General features: G+C 43.4%; 1 protein-coding gene across 4 annotated transcripts in view; it reads left to right on the plus strand.

Moving 5' to 3' along the window:
• The window catches only part of CDH13 (cadherin 13), a 1,017,465-nt gene that overhangs the window by 527,961 nt on the left and 473,931 nt on the right, over positions 1–15,573 (plus strand). The window lies entirely within an intron of this gene.

Genomic DNA, 15,573 nt, shown 5'->3' on the forward strand with positions numbered 1-15,573 from the left:
ACAAAGAACTTTCAACATTCAACAGCAAAGTCCCAATCAACCTAATTAGAAAACGGGCAAAAAGCATTAACAGACATTCCACCAGAGAGGATGTACAGAGAGGATATACAGGGAAGGATATTATACCTCATTATCCATGAGGGAAATACAAATTAAAGCCATGATAAGCTGTCAGTACACATCTTCTATAATAGATTAACAAAAAAATTAGTAACTACAACAATTGCTGGTGAGGATGCAAGAAACTGGATCATTCAGACATGGCTGGTGGGGATGTGAAATAGTGCAGCCGCTCTGGAAACCAGCTTGACAGTTTGTTGTAAAACATGCAGTTACCATAAGACACAATGGTTGCACTCCTGGATAGTTATCCCAGAGAAATGAATGCTCAGGTTCCTGTAAAAACATGTCTATATATGTTTATAGCACCTGATAGTAACTTTGCTCATAATTGCCAAAAACTGCAAGCAACCCAGACGTCCTTCAACAGGTGAATGGTTAAACTATGGTCTCTACATTGATCCACGGAACCCTGCTCAGCAATAAAATTAATGAATTACTGATACACAACGACTGGAAGCATCTCCAGAGAATCATGCTGAGTATGATATTTCCTAAATGACAGAATGATGGAAACTGAGAACAGGTTAGTGGTTGTAGGATCTCTGGATATGGAGGAGAAGTGATATATGGGAGAGAGGTGAGCGTGTTTATAAACAGCAACTTGATCCCCAGGTGATGGAGCTGTTCTGTAGCTTAATGGTGGTGACAGATACATGTACCTACACATGTGACAAAACTGACACAGAACTCAATGAACACACAGACACACAGATAAAACGGAGCTCTGATAAGATCACTGAGTTGCATCAACGTCAGTATCCTGATTGTGCGATTGTATGATAGCTTTATGAAATGGTACCTTTGGGGGGAAAGGGGTAAAGAGTATTTCTTGCAACTGCATGTGAATCTATAATTATCCCAAAACTTAAAAAAAATCAGTAAAATATATTTATGCAATTGTGTGCATTTAAAAGACTAATTTATAATGGTAAAATATTTGTAAGTACTGAGGGGGATATCATCATCAAATATCTCTTTTTCCTTTGCCTTGGTTTTTACCCTTTACCTTGGCTTTTCTTTCCAACTTTTTCTTAGTGTACACGTGTTCATTTTATAAAGAGGAATAAAACAAACCTGATTTTTCATTTAAAAAAAGTTCATTTGCTAAGTACAGCAATTTACAGTAGTGTTTAGTGTATTCTGAAACAACCTCCTTATTTCTTCTTCTCTTTGACCCCGAGTATAAAGATAGGCGAGGCACACATACATACACTATGTGTACATGCCACACACTCAGACACCAAATCTTGACCCACTCAAGAGCAAATAGGTCGGGGCTCAGTGTCCAAAGCTTCACATGGACAATTTGCAGCTACAGATGAAATGAACTGCCGTTAGCTTTGATGGGCATCTGATGTAAGGGGAAGCAGCTATTAAGTTGGATGCCTCGCTGTAGATTCTATTCATGATTCACAGCCCAAGTCTAGTGTAGTCAAGAGGTGTGTCTCGATGGATAATGAAAGAGTGAAGACAGACAAAGAAAATAATGAGAAAGGGACTATTTAGCAACACACTTTACCCTTTCCACCCACTGTGTGGTCTCCATCCTTTGGTGCAGATATAATTTGAAAAGCCCAGAGCGTATGATTGGTAGTAATGGAATAAATGCATAGTGTGTGAATAGGGCTCAGGAGCCTATAAAAGATTCAACTCCTGCTTCCCCTTAGGAGAGGTATCCAACCAGTATTAATATTTTAGAAATACTAGAAGGTAGAAGAGGAGCCATTATTCATCACTAGCACCTCCATGGTACTAAAATTAAATAATGGATTTTTTTTTTTTAAGACAGAATTGCTAGAGTTGTGGAACTATAAAAAATATTTCTCTTTTGGGGATGTTGCATTTTTTGCTTTTATCTTTTCTTCTCCTCTTGAGAACATTTTGATTTACTTTTGTGATAAGCTTGTACCAACTAAGGAACTTGGAAGGCGGGACAAGCTAGGATAGGAGGGAGGTGGGTTAAGGCAGCTGACAAATGAGCCTGAGTAAATTTGTTTGGCTTCAAGTCAGAAAGCCCCAGGACTGTGTAGGCATTCATTTTCCATCCTGCAGCATGTGCATCTGCACATATGGGCTGGGGCCCTGGGCCCTGTAACAGGGAGAACCCGCTGTGCCACGCAGTGTGGGGTCTGAGCCGGCTGGTCTGTTGAACAGGAGCCCCACAAAGAAGGACCAGCCAGCCCCGTCATAATCCAGCCCCGGCCTCAGAACAACCAGCCTCGCTCCTTGTGGAGGCATCTGGCTGAGCCATGGGGAACCCAGCAGCCAGGAGTTGATGTCAGACCCACACCTGGAGTTCTGGTTTGGCTAAGCTGGTCTCAGAAGTGCCCCCGTCCCACTCTGTCCCCACGCCAGCTGTGTAATCTGGTTGGACAGATGACTTCACCTTACTAAGTCTCTCTTTCCCCATCTATAAAATAGAAATAATAGTTGACTTCCTGGCAGAATGCACATAAAGCTCTAGTGTGATACCTGGCATTTTAAGACCTCAAATGAAGGCAGCTATTACCTAGGAAACCAACTCAAAGGTTTTTAAAAATGCATGTAATTATTAAAATTAGTAATTTATAATTATTAAAAGTCATCTTGATACTGACATGGTGTTGTGGCTAGATGTGTTCAGAAGAGAATCGTTGGCATTGATTGAATGCCTGGTGTGTGCCAGCCACTGTACTCTACTCACCAGAACCTCAGGGGTATGGGTCTCTTGTCCTCAGTTATCTAGGAGGGAAAAGATGGGTGAAAAGATTTGCTTAAGGTCAAAACCCAAGGACATGTTAGAGCCAGAAATCATTTGCTAAACCATCGAACCACAGAGGGGAAATGATACATACCATGCAGCTCCTAGAGAAGTGGAGGCATGGGGAGTGAAACAGAATCCTTGCCCACCCGATGGAGAGAGAGTGGCTGTTCTTGTTCAGTCGCTAAGTCATGTATGACTCTTTGCAACCCTATGGACTGCAGCAAACCAGGCTCCTCTGTCCTCCACTATCTCCCACAGTTTGCTCAAATTCACATCCATTGAGTTGGTGATGCTATCTAACCATCTCATCCTCTATTGTCCCCTTCTCGTCCTGCCCTCAATCTTTCCCAGCATCAGGATCTTTTCAAATGAATTGGCTCTTCACATCAGATGGCCAAAGTATTGCGGTATCAGCTTCAACATCAGTCCTTCCAATGAATATTCAGGGTTTATTGCCTTTATGATTGACTGATTTGATCTCCTTGTTGTCCAAGGGACTCTCAAGAGTCTTCTTCAGCACCACAATTCAAAAGCACTAATTCTTCAGTGCTCAACCTTCTTTGTGGTCCAACTCTCACATCCATACATGACTACTGGAAAAACCATAGTTTTGACTATATGGACCTTTGTCAGTAAAGTGATATCTCTATTTTTTAATACACTGTCTAGAGAGTAGCTGAGCTCAGTTTAAACAGAGATCCCTGGACAGCACCTCATCTCTTGCCTACCTCACAGAGTGCTGATCCACACACGCTCAGAGCTGCTCTGGGTTCAAACTCAAGGAATCGCAGCAGCTGTAAGTAAGAAAGCACCTCAGAGTCTATCTGATATTGGTCACCCTCTACCTTATTCACCAGATGAGGTGTGAGCTTGGCCGCACCAGTGGCAGCCTTCTCCATCACCAGGCTGCCCATGCCATCAGCCTAAGCTCTTTAAACTCTGGACATGTTCCTTCTTTTGAGCTGAAATCTGTCTGTTCTGTATCTTGACTCTTTCAAAAACAACAGAATGAAGCCAATCTCTTTTTCTGCAGGTATTTAGATGATACCCCAAACTGTGCTTCCCACCCCCATCTTCCTACATTCTAGTCACTTAAGGGGCTCCACCTTGTTCTTCTAGAGAACAGACCACCTGGCTTCTCTCTCAAAAATTACTTCCTCGTGGGTCCCTTCCTCTCATGTATCTCTCAGATGGACACTCTTTACAGCATCATCTGCTTAGGGGTCATCACCCACAGGCAAGTTACTGGGGAGTTATGTTGACCCATGGCTGTTTAGAGGATTTGTTATCATGACTTGAGAGGAGCCTGAAGCCCACTCTCATAACCCCACCAAGATTTTTCCATTGATTGTGATCTTCTACAATGCTTTGCCAGAGTCTTCAATGACTCAGCTTGTATGGTCCTCTCTTGTTGGACTTCCTTTGGAAAATCCATACTTTATGCAGTTGGAAGCTCCATAAGAAGAAAGATGTTTACCTAAGTTGATCTCATCACATCCATGCGCCTGTGTTTAGAGAGCACACTGCTCTATTTTTAAATTCGGATGTCTCATTGGGATGATTTAATTAGGAGATGACCTTATTTGAAGGATACCAGAGCACCCCTCAGAACCCAAGCCCAGGAGCAAAGATGGTCCTTGACCAGAAACTGATAAGCCATTTTGAAACCAGGGTAGCTGTGCAAGTTCACTGATTTATGATCTTTTAGAATTTTATTTTTTCTCTAACCATATAGTCTCTCTCATTCATCTTCCCTTTACATAACTTCTTTATTTATTACTAAGTAATTAAGTGTCTATTATTCACCATGCACTGTTCACAACAACAAACAGAAACCCCGGATACCATGGAGCATATATTTTAATGGTAAAGAAATATAACAAACAGATAACTATGTCAGGTGATGATTCTGTGAAGAAAACCAAAATGGTTATAGAGGATGATGTTGGGAGGAGCCACTGTTTTTCCTTTTTTTTTAATAAGGTGTTCACGGAAGTCTTCTCTGAAGAGATGAATGTAATTAAAGAATTGAGAGATGATGGAATGAGTCATACAAGTTCCATTTGGTAGGGTCCTGGTGAATTACAGCCATTCACCAGCCACCACTGGGAAAGGGGACTGTGATAGTTCCGTCTGCCAGTGTAATTTGGAGACCGAGGCTGAGGCATCAGATTAAGTCATGCTGAAGTGGGTCATTTACCAGATGCAGGGTGGTAACACATACCATGCTTGAGCCTGAACTGGCTTCACATACACAAAATTATTCACTACTCTCTTTTTTAATTTCCCAAGTGGATTGTTTTCTTTGTCAAGGTCTGCACTTCTGGCCCAATTGGGTCTCCCCAAAACATAGACTCAGCTTTCAAGTTGACAAGACATTAAGGGTCCACAGCCCTCAGCCAACTGACTCCATCTCTTCCTGTCCCAACCCCAAGATCAAGAAAGAGATGATGTGTTTGTCCAGGCTCTGTTTTTGTATAGGAGACTGTGGGTTAGAAGAGGCAAGCCCAGGGCTGAAATGGGTAATTTCAAGCCTGGAAATTTGGGGAAATGGCAGCAGAGGAGATGTGTACAGACACAGTGACACTTGAGGCTGAAGACAAAGGCAGGGAACAGGCTATAAACAGTCTTGAATGCATTTCTGGGTTAGCCTGAATTTTTCCTGAAAGTAATGGTGTGTGGGGGGATGGCCTTGAAAGATTTTAGTCAGGTGTGATCCTATTGTGGGCAAGAGTAGCTGCTTCAGAGAATGGGACACTTGAAAGCCGGGTTTGCACAGGTTCTTCTAACCGAAGCTCATGCAAAGCCGAATAGAATGTCAGGCTTTCAGTTGAAAATGATTGAAATCGTATATTTATTTTTGACACTGCTTGTGTTTCCAAGCATCACATTTAACATTAAAATTTTCCCTGAATTATAAGAATAATAAGAATAAGCATTGAAATCCTCAGTGAAAGGGCAGCCAACACACATTTCCAGGGAGAAATTGTTCAATTGTTCCTGTTTATTACTTCCAAATGGGACTAGCTCCAGGTTCATAATGCTGATTTTGTTACATTGCTTTCTCTGATCTGTGGTTCAGATGAGTGCATAAATATTTGGTTTAATATTTCTTTGGGAACCGTAAAAATCTAAGCTGATGGAAGGGAGAGGAGCAGAGCAGTGGCCAGGAAGGAAAGTTCGGCAAGTTAGTAAGAGATTACGAGCGTGTATTTCAAGAGTACCCAAGGGCATGATTAATGTATTATCCTTTTAGATGGCAGAATGCATGCAAACCCCTCAAACTGCACTATTACTATGACAAAACTCTGAGCATGTTCCTGCCAGGAATTTGATGTACAGAGGGAACAGGTGACCCCGTGGGTAAGTATAAATCTGGGAATTGAGACTTAGAAGCCCTTAATCTTGGCTCTGCCTTTGACAGAGACCTGAGATGAAGACCTGTGCTCCTAGTCTTCAGGGGTGGGTATGTCAGCAGGAGTCCAGACCAGGAGCGCCTTCAGCAGTGCCAGGTTCGGATGCTCCTGTGCCCGCGCACACCACCCAGCACTCGGACCAGTCGGCCATGTGTGGAGTCGGGGTTAAAGCCACAGACTCTAGATACTTGGGTTCAAATGCAAGGCCATTATCTCGCTGACTTTGGCGAGGTCTGTGTGATTCGGTTTCTTTCTCTGTAAAGTGGGGACCACTACCTACCCCACAGAGTTGTTGTAAGGATTAAATGATTAATGTGTGTACGTTGCTTAGACTAGTGTGTGGTGGAGTGTTAGCGATCAGTAAACAGTTGCTTGTCATAGTCACCATCATTACCACCATTTAATAATCATAAAATGAACAACTGCCTTACATTCTTGAACATGTTTGTGTACTTAAGCCTGTCATGTCTCTCAGACCCTTATCCACCATAACCCTTGTAGAATAAGCATGGTTTCCCCCATTTGGCAGAGGAAGGGAAGGAGGCTCAGAGACACCACGCGACTCCCTGTATGTCCACATGGTTAGTGAGCTCCGAGCTGCAAACCCGATTGTCCTAAGCACTCTGTGCTTTAGTCAGGACAAGTTAGGCTATGGAGTGGTAATAGGCCTTGCGCAGCCTCAGCACTGCTGTTGCTGCGTGCACCGTTGCCTCTCAGCCCATTACCAGCCAATGGTTACCTCAGAGGATTAATGGTCGCTCAGCCATTGGTCGGTGCTGCAACAGGCTCCTCCCCCAAGCCAGCAATTGTCAGTGAGCGACCGTTAGTGGAACATTCAGTCAAAGGTCGTCAGAGTGGTGGTCCTCGAAGAGTGAGGTGAGAGGCGCATCCCAGCCTCGCGCAGCGGGTGAGTTGGGGGCCCAGGGAACAGACCGGGGGCTGTGTCCTGCAGGAGTTCAGAGCCCTCACCAAGGCTGCCCAATGACCGGGTCCAAGCCCTGAGGTGGCGATGACCCTCTCCCCAATTCCCGCCTCAGTGACCTAATGGCAGCGGCCATCTCTGGGACCAGCCCCCACTGGGTGATGTGAGGAGCCTGAGGCCAGCTGGGTCCTGGGCACCTGGCTCCTCAGCAATGGTGGCTCGGCACGTCTGGGGACCTGGCCCTGAGGGAGCTGCCAGCTGAGATCTGCCTCTTCAGCCAGGCCTGGGTGCTGGCAGGAAGACCCAGACTGGGTGCCGGGCATATGATTTGGGGCAGGGTAACCAGTGCCTTCAGGGACCCCCTCTTCTCAGCCAGGCCTAGACCTTGGAGGGTGAAAGTTGTGCTGAGGGACCTGGCCTGTACTTATCAGAACAGAGAATAGCATTTGTTTTGGTGGGAGTTTAGAGGACTGTTGTTACCTGACCATGATTCTCATTGTTGTATGGCAGAAACCAACATAACATTGTAATGCAATTTTCCACTAACTAAAAAATAAATTTAAAAAAGAAAAAAACAAAAGATCTGACACCAAGATGTTTGCAACAAATAACCATGCCCCACCCTCACCTTTGCTATAAAAGGGCTTTGCTGACAGCTTTCTGGCAGTTTGGGGTTTTTAAGGTATGAGCCACCTGTTTCCCTGCAGAGTCCTGCAGTAAACATTTCTCTGTTCCAGACTCTGACGTTTTGGTGTTGTTTGGCCTCTACTGTGAACTGGGCACATGCACTGGTGTTTTGGTAACTTTCACTCTCACTTCATTGGCTAAAGCAAGTCCTGTGGCCACAATCGCCTTTAGTTGACTGCGAAAGTATAGTCCTACTATGTGCCCAGAAGAGGAGCAGATTATTTAGGAACAGCCTTGGTGACTACTCCCCACTACTATAAATCTGATTCATAAATAAAGGGACAGCGGGTATAGAAAATCTAGATTTCTCACCAGAGGTTCCAGGACCATCTTGATTTTGGAGGGAAGGCAGTGTGGGACTTCTTGATTTTTGGTAGAACCACAAGAGGCAAAGTCAAGGGGCCCAATGAGCAGGGGGGTGAAACTCATAGTCTGCACTAAGAAACCAGAAATTCAGAAAGGGACATATAAGGATCCCAGTTATTCTCTTGGACACTAAAGAGACACGGAAGTGTGATACTGATGGGTAGTGAATGGACTTTGGGCCCAGACAAGGCACAGTGACCCAGTGACCCAAAGATGACTTCTGCTTTCTCTGGTCTGCTGTGGCTTCTTTTAGCAAATCTCCCATATTGCATAATGTGGGCTTCATAGATTCTTGAACTATGACCCTTAAACACTCTGGAACTCATGAACAGTCAATAAATATTGTGAATAGAAGGAAAGAAGGTAGGGAGGTAATAAAGGAAATTGTAATCAAGAAGGAAGCATCTTATTAAAAGTCATGGAAATACTCCAATAAAAATTAATTAAAAAAAAAAATCATGGCAGAGAAACAGACCATCAAGCTGAGTGAGTGGTGCTATCAGTTTGGAATATATTAACAAATATAAACCGAGTTCCCTCAGTGAGAGCAGCATTGTGCCAATTATGCATGTAAATATGTATATTTAAATATACATATAATATTTGTCCTCTTGTGGCTGAATTATTTCACTTAACATAATGTCTTCAAGTTTTATCCATATGGTAGCATGTGTTAGAATTCTCTTCATTTTTAAGTTTGAATAATAATATTCCATTTTATGGATGTACCACATTTTATTCGTCCGTTTGTCCATTGTTGGACACTTAGTTTCCTTCCACTTTTTGGCTACCATGAATAATGCTGCAGAATATTCATTCTTTCTATGTATCAGTGGATCATTTAGTAAAGATGACATTGTACTTGGCTGTGAAAAAATTTTTTAAAAATCTTCAAGAGTAGAAATTTCATAAACCACATTATTCTCTGCTAAGGTGGAAGTAAAAATTTAAAATGTGGGAAATACTTGTAAATTAAGAAATATTCTCCTTAAAAATTTTTCTATGGACTATAGACAGTAACCGAAAGATTGTAACTATCAGAAAATAAAGCTCACCTACCCCCTTCTCCAGTTAACACTGAATTCTGTGGAACTCAGTGGATTAAGCTGAGTTTAGGCCTAATCTTAAATCCTTTCTTAGAAAAGAAGGGTATCCAAGCTGCTGCAGTGACAGTGCTGATAAATGGTCAGGGTGGTGGGTTCAGATTTCCCCTCATGGTGTGTTACTGGGGTTTGTTTTTCCTTCCTGAGTGTTCCATCCTGCCCATACCTGTAACCCCCTCCATGGGAGGGCATAAGCCATTTGAATTTGGTGGTGAGCACAGCCTGCTGGTACAAGAACCCCTGGTCTGTGCTGCGGGTCTCTGCTTCTCATCCTACCTCGGTGGATTGCCAGAGCGTGGGTTCTGTGATTCTCCACCAGGAATTTTGGAACTCTTGGCATTGGGTTTGCCTTAGTTCCCCTTGTTGATTTATGACCTAATGGTTGAAACTCATTGAGCAGCGTGAGAGTGAGAGAAGGGCATGGATCTAACAGCTGCCTGGATTGCTGAATGGCTAAGTATCTTCAAGTTCAAAGGCATGTCAAGGACTAAACCACAGTAGAGAATTAATTGCTGCTTACAAATCACCTTAGAGAACCAACCTACTGGACAAAACAAATGTCTTCTAATAACTATAGATAAAGGCCATACGTGAGTTTTTTCCTACTTAATATGGAGCAGAAAACATCTTCTTAATTAGTATATACCCCAAGCTCCAGTGATTAGTCTTACACGTTTAAAAAAAGTTGTTTTGTTTTTGGGTTAATTTTTTACTGTATAGCAAGTAATATAGGTTCATCTTATGAAGTCAAAAGTATCCTAAAGTGAAGGAAAAAAAAAATATTACCCTATTAACTCTATCTCCCAAAGACCTATACTGTTCACATGTGATTCATTTCCCTTTGAAAATTTGTGGGTGAGGGGTCTGATTATTTTCTAGTTTTTTATCCTTTTGACCATATTGCTTATATATGTAGAGTCTTCTATCCTTTGAAAATAAGTATCTCCTGATTTTCTACATAGGTAGAATTAGAGCATCCATTTAGTTGGCTGTGACAGTGAAGAAGCGCTGGGGTATCTGTGTTGAAGCCACTTCACACCATGAGCAGTGTTTGCTCAGACAGAGGGTCTTCACACAAGGCTGGCTCTTTGCAGGTTATTAGGATGGGGAAGTGTCCTCGGTCCCTTAATGATTCCTGGGCGTTACCACTGCCTGAGGGCTTGGAAAAAGAGAAATGAGAAGATACTGATATTACATAGACAAAGTGACCACATTTTCACACATACAAAAAAGTTAGTACAATAGATTTTAATTTATGAGTTTATGAAGCATTTTATGATCATATAAAACATGCAAACAAAGTTGTAATTTTTTTCAAAGCTTTAGTCAAGTGTCTTCTATGTTCCAAACCCAGGAAATGTTAAAAGAATAAGAAATAAATAGCCCAAGGGACAATTATCACCCCCAACGCAGGGGCCATCTGCTCTCTGTGCCTTAACAGACCCCAGTGGCAAGCAGGGCTGGGACCAGAAGATGAGGCTGCCTCCTTGGGGTGGGGCAGAGGGTCAGGAGAAGCTCCAGTGAGCGGGCTGAGTCCAGGAAGACCAGGAGGGACTCCAGCAGACAGGGTGAAAGATAGGAGTCTGACCAACCCAGGTCCAGAGAAAGTAGGCAAAGTTCAGAAGGCTCATGGCTCACAGTTGGTGGTGGCAAGAGAGAGAACTGAAGAAGCAGGTGGAGGCCCATCAAGGAGGGCCCTGAGCTAATTAACCTGGGAGCAATGGGGAACCAGCGAAAGTCTTAATCTGGAAACTGCTTTGGCCATATTTGTGTTTGCATTTTGTAATGACCATTCTGGTTGCAATTAGGACAGGAAGGGAAAAGAGAGAATCAAAAACATAGAGGCCTGTTAGGAGACTACCATAATATTCATTTACTTAAAGCAAATATTTAGTGAAAGCTTACTGTGTACCATGCACCGTTCTTGGCCCTAACAACAAAACAGTCAGAAACCTTAGTGAGGATCTGAGTTAAATTACAGGTACTGGAGACTGGCAGGGGGGCAGGGCTAGAAGGTCTTAAAGAGAATATATAGAACTTGGTGCCTATGGCATTTTGATGTATCAAATATATTTTCCATAGTGGGGGAAACTGATGTCAGCATAATTAAGGAAATGTCTGAACCCGTAGGGAGGCAAACACACTGATTAAAAGTAATAGGGTTCCAGGTTAGATTTTGGGGTCAGAAAAATGACAGAAGGAGAAAAATTGGTGTGGTGAAATCTGAATACATAAAATCTGGAGGTTGGTTAGTTAAGAGTCACATGTCAATGTTAATTTCTCAGTTCTGACCAAGTCCCATGGTTATGAAAGATGTGAATTTTAGGAGAAATTGATGAAAAGTATGTGGGAGCTCTATGGTATCTAGGCAGTGTTTCTATAAGTGGAAAGTTATTCTTCCCCCCAAAGTCTGTGTCTATCTATGAAGTATAAAATATATTTATATCATACAAATGTAATAATACATATAAAGTATTACATATTTTGTATAACCTCCAACCGCTGCTGCTGCTGCTGCTGTTAAGTCGCTTCAGTCGTGTCTGACTCTGTGCGACCCCATAGACGGAAGCCCACCAGGCTCCCCCGTCCCTGGGATTCTCCAGGCAAGAACATTGGAGTGGGTTGCCATTTCCTTCTCCAATGCATGAAAGTGAAAAGTGAAAGTGAAGTCTCTCAGTCGTGTCCGACTCTTCGCGACCCCATGGACTGCAGCCTACCAGGCTCCCCCGTCCATGGGATTTTCCAGGCAAGAGTACTGGAGTGGGGTGCCATTGCCTTCTCCGAACCTCCAACCACATTGAATATAAAAATTATAAAACACTATACAAAATGATACTGTTCATGGGGTTCTCAACATTCAGAAAACTAAGATCATGGCATTCGGTCCAATCACTTCATGGCAAATAGATGGGGAAACAGTGAAAACACTGACAGACTTCATTTTGGGCGGCTCCAAAATCACTGCAGATGGTGACTGCAGCCATGAAATTAAAAGACACTTCCTCCTTGGAAGAAAAGTTATGACCGACCTAGACAGCATATTAAAAAGCAGAGACATTACTTTGCCAACAAAGGTCCATCTAGTCAAGGCTATTATTTTTCCAGTGGTCATGTATGGATATGCAAGTTGGACTATAAAGAAACCTAAGCGCCAAAGAATTGATGCTCTTGAACTGTGGTTTTGGAGAAGACTCTTGAGAGTCCCTTGGACAGCTAGGAAATCCAACCAGTCCATCCTAAAGGAAATCAGTCCTGAATATTCATTGGGAGGACTGATGCTGAAGTGAAACTCCAATACTTTGGCCACCTGATGGGAAGAACTGACTCATTGGAAAAGACCCTGATGCCGGGAAAGACTGAAGGTGGGAGGAGAAGGGAATGACAGAGGGTGAGATGCCTGGATGGCATCACCGACTCAATGGATGTGAATTTGAATAAACTCCGGGAGTTGGTGATGGACAGGGAGGCCCGGCAGGCTGCAGTCCATGGGGTCACAAAGGGACGTGACTGAGCGACTGAACTGAACTGATACAAAATGATCCTCTCAATTATGTAAAGTTTAAAAATAAAATAAAATTTAAAAAAAAACACAAAATGATCCTCTCAATGTAAAAATATTCAAAATTGCTGTATAGTCTATGAGTACATAAATGTGTATATAAATTCGCAGAGTATCTTTAAAACACATATGACTTGGTATCATTGGCCCCTTGCAGCAGAGAATGGATGTGGGAATGGGATTCCTAGGGGGCTCTGGCTTTGTAATGTGCCACACTCTATAGGAAGTAGGCAATGAGGATGCCCTTTGAAACTCAGAGCAAGCAGCACTGGCTGCTCCAAGCCCCTGCATTTCCTGCCCCTCGCAGGGTGCAGAGGACTCTGGTCCCGCCTGAGCCATGCCCCCTACTCCCAGTACAGCTGGCATGCCAGTGACCCCTGCTGCTGCCAGGGAAGTGGCTTTGCCCAGGTATGCAGCAGGACCTGTGTGCTATTTACACACGCTTCTCAGAGAGTTGGCACCCAGGGTCCAAGTTATTTCTCATCACTAGCTATTTTTTTCATTCCAACTCAGAGAATAAGGGGGGAAAAAAATCCCACTGTGAAAAGAAGTGTTGAATTACAGAGAATGATAGGAAAGACCAGCTAATTGTGAAGCCCTCCTATGTGGTATAATGGGTGTTAACACCTGCTGCAGGAGCAGAGACTCATGGCAGGATTTGTTCTGGGCAGGAGTGCACTGGATTTCTTACATTCCGTCACTTTAAACACCAGGAAAAGGACCACAGCCTTGGGGACCACAGCCCTGCAGTAGCACTTGGACCAATCTTAGGAGTTTACCTAGTATAATAAAGGTCGTCTGGAAACCCACCTGACTTGCTTTGGTGTGTGGCTGAGGCCTCCTTTGTGGCCACTGCATACCTCCTATCTCTCTAGCTCAGGCTGGAGTGGGCCAGGGTCTCTCTGAAGCCCCAGCTGGGGACTAAGAAGCCGGAGAGCTGGTGAGTAGTTCCTAAATCTAAATTGAGCCCAGACTCCCATCTTTTCCCTGGAGAATGACACCCACTTCCATGCTTTATTCTCTAAGGTTTCTCCAAGCCCTGGAGTGCCTTTGAAACTCATGGAAGTGTGGACCTTGGAGAAATGCCAACTTTGCTCTACTGGCATTCTAGAAAACAGGTTTTTAAGAGTTCCTAATAGTGTTCTGTGTTTAAAATAAGTCTAGAAGGGAGATAGCAAAGAGATCCAGCCTTTTTCCCAACAGAAGTCTTTGGAGAGGACCAGTTTATGTGTAGGGTAGCAAAAGGAAGAGGTTTTAATCCATATTTGGGCCAAAGTGGTAAGAGGGGGAAGGGAACGACGGCAAATATGTAAGAGATAAAGAAACAGAATTGGCCCATTCCCACAGTAAATCTTCCTCCAGAACACTTCTCTCCTGCAACCAGAGACTTGTGTGAGTTTTGTCTTTGAAAAGGAAATGTGCTCCCTTAGAAAGGGATTTTTTTAGTATTGTAGCTAAGTGGTGTTTATGCCTGGAGGTGTCAGTCTTACCTATTAACAGCAGCATCATTTCTTGTCGTTGTTCAGTCCCTTAGTCGTCTCCAACTCTTTGCAACCCCATGGACTGTAGCCTGTCAGGCTCCTCCATCAACAGGATTTTCCAGGCAAGGATACTGGAGTGGGTTGCCGTCTCCTACTCCAGAGGATCTTCCCAGATCAGGGATCAAACCCATGTTTCATCTTAATACTCTCATCATTAACTCTGGTTTATTGAGCCCCTTCTATGTGCCAGGGGTGTATTTTGCACATGCTATCTCATCCAACCCTGGGAAATAAGTGGCATTATCCTCATTTTACAGATACGGAAATCAAGAACCAAAGAGGCAAAGGATGACGTTCAACGCCACAGGCTGATCATTGGCCGAGCCGGGATGGGGACATATGTTTGTCTAATCACTGAGCTCCTCATTAAACAGATATTGGCCTTGGTTCCACTGTATGCCAGGAACTTTGCCAGGCACTGGGATCCAGTGGCGAGCCCGATATGCTGAGGCTGTTGACCTCGTGGAGCTTCCAAGCAGTGGGGATAATGTCATTTGGATTAAATCTAGTCAAGCAGTGACGGTGAAAATTCTTTTCATCAGAAGATATCGCATACCTTATTTTTAGTCTTGCTTTGGATGATATTTTCTGTTAATTTAAAAAATGCAAACAGAGGTAATTGATGTTTAATCAGAACACTCAGTGTATTTTAATAAAGAATATCTTAAATCAGGGGGAAAAAAAAAGAAAAGCCTGTACTGCCATATGGACTGTGCTCCTACTCCACCAGTCCTGGCAGAGGAGCCTTAGCACAAGGCTCATGCTGCCTTAGGCTCCACTGCCACCTGGTGGCGGCCATCAGAATTGCAGGCATGGTGGTCCCGGAAACGCACCCCCCGCCCCCACCACCACAGCTCTTCCTCATTCCACTAGAAGGCACGTTTCTGGTTCAGCCCCCCAAACCCTCCAAGCTCAGTTGACCACAGCCCAATAGGTACCTGTTTAGTTGTAAATTGATGACAGCCAGATCAGTATTAGCTTTCTTTTATCTGTATGTTCTGAATGTCTATTATGTTTGTGACCTTTAAAATGTTATAATCAAATTTGTTTGCAGGTATCGATGGAAAATTGATATTACATATACTTGGTAGAATACTTGGTAGAACTTTAGAA

The sequence above is a fragment of the Bubalus kerabau genome, chromosome 17 (genome assembly GCF_029407905.1).
Source record: "Bubalus kerabau isolate K-KA32 ecotype Philippines breed swamp buffalo chromosome 17, PCC_UOA_SB_1v2, whole genome shotgun sequence".
Lineage (NCBI taxonomy): Eukaryota > Metazoa > Chordata > Mammalia > Artiodactyla > Bovidae > Bubalus > Bubalus kerabau.